Below are 1,731 nucleotides of genomic sequence, written 5' to 3' on the forward strand. Positions count from 1 at the left end.
GTCAAGGAATTCCAAGCTCACAGTCTTTCGGGAATGGCATAGTGTAGTGGAAAGGGCACAGTCTTTGGAGTCGGAGGACTTGGGTTCTAATTCTGGCTCTACCACTTGCCTCCTGTGTGACTTTGGGCAACATACCTAACTTTTCTAAGCATCAGATTCTTCATCTATAAAACAGAAATTCAAGACCTGAATTTCTCCCAGCTACTGAGACTGTGAGCCCAGTGTGGGGTAAACACTGTGTTCTATCTGATTACTGTGCATCCACCTCTGTACATACTACTATGCTTGGCGTATAATTAGCATTTAACAAGAGACACAGGCATTATTATTATTTGGGGAGACAAAAAACCTAAAATAAATTGGAGATAGGAGACTACCAGAGAACATAAAAAGATGAACCTGACTGCTGTGAAATGTTGTAGGTCAATCGACATATTTATTGACCAGTTACTGTGTGAAGAGCATTGTAATAAATGGTCGGGAGAGTCCAGCATACTGGAGTTGGTAGGTACATTCCCTGCCTACGACGAGCGTATAGTCGTGATTTCTATATAGTGATTTTATACTCAAACCAATATCCTCAACCCCTCTCAAGATCGCACCTGGAGAATTTCCAGTACTCCACCAGTCTCGGCTACGGGAGGGAGAGTCAAGCAGAGGCCTGCCCTTTCCATTCCTAGCTTTGCCAGTGGCTAGCGAGTGGAAGGTCATCTGCTACAAGTCAAAACTCACCCGTGCTGGGCATCAACTTTATGGGAGAGAGTCGAGGGCAGAGAATCAAGTTTACTGCATGGAAGAAGGTAAACCACTGTCATTTGTTTACCAAGAAGGCCTTATGGATAAACTACCAGTAGTCATTCTGGTATGTATATCCATAGAGTTTTATTGGTAAACATAAAGAAGTGCTTTGCCATTGCCTCCTTCCACTTAATGAAAACCTTAGTTTCTGTCGTTGTCTTTGATCCACATTTTGATCATTTTTTCATCTGCCTTTGACTCTTTCCCATCCCGTTACTACCCAGCAAAGATAAATAAACTTTGTCTGATGCTCTCGCTTACACCTTTCGGTTATGGGTAACCCTAGCGAGAGTATCTCTCAATGGCATAGCTCTAAACTATACTGGTGTAGACAAGCTCTCCTGCCACTGTAAGGCATTGGTTGGTAGGAGAACCTTGGTACAGAAGAATTTATGATGGTACTGGGGTTTTTCCCAGAGTCAGTCACACTCTCTCATCCCTGACAATCACGTTTCCGCTGAAAACGTTTTTTACATAAAGGAACCACTGATAGCCGAAGTGACTGTAGCATCGTGCCGATGCTCGGTTGTAGCATCCGAGCCTGGCGGCGGGTGCCACGGTAGCCAGGGTGGGTATGCTGGAGAGAGGAGAGCTGTGTCTGTCATGGGGCCACTGGTGGATACAGCACGGGCCTGGGAGTCAGAAGGATGTGGTTTCTAAACCCAGCTCCCTCACAAGTCTATTGTGTGACCTTGGGCAAGTCACTTCACTTCCCCCTGCCTTGGTTACCTCATCTGTAAAATGGGGATAAGAGTGTGAGTTCCATGATGGACAGGGCCTGTGTCCGACCTGATTAGCTTGTATCTAACCCAACGCTTGGAACAATGCTGGGCACAGAGTAAGCACTTAAAATGTACCAAAATTAATTATGATTTATTATTGCTGGCAAGCCATTCCCCTCGTACAAGCCTGCCCTGTTTGAGGTACAGTCTT

The 1,731-nt window shown here is 45.2% G+C and overlaps 1 non-coding gene across 1 annotated transcript; it reads left to right on the forward strand.

The window, feature by feature from the left end:
• Positions 1-584: 584 nt before the first annotated feature.
• Positions 585-722, forward strand: LOC119921862. Its single transcript, XR_005448601.1, has one exon. It is a non-coding gene; the product is annotated as a small nucleolar RNA SNORA7 (small nucleolar RNA).
• Positions 723-1,731: the final 1,009 nt, after the last annotated feature.

The sequence above is a fragment of the Tachyglossus aculeatus genome, unplaced genomic scaffold, assembly GCF_015852505.1.
Source record: "Tachyglossus aculeatus isolate mTacAcu1 unplaced genomic scaffold, mTacAcu1.pri SUPER_30, whole genome shotgun sequence".
NCBI classification, from domain to species: Eukaryota; Metazoa; Chordata; class Mammalia; order Monotremata; family Tachyglossidae; genus Tachyglossus; species Tachyglossus aculeatus.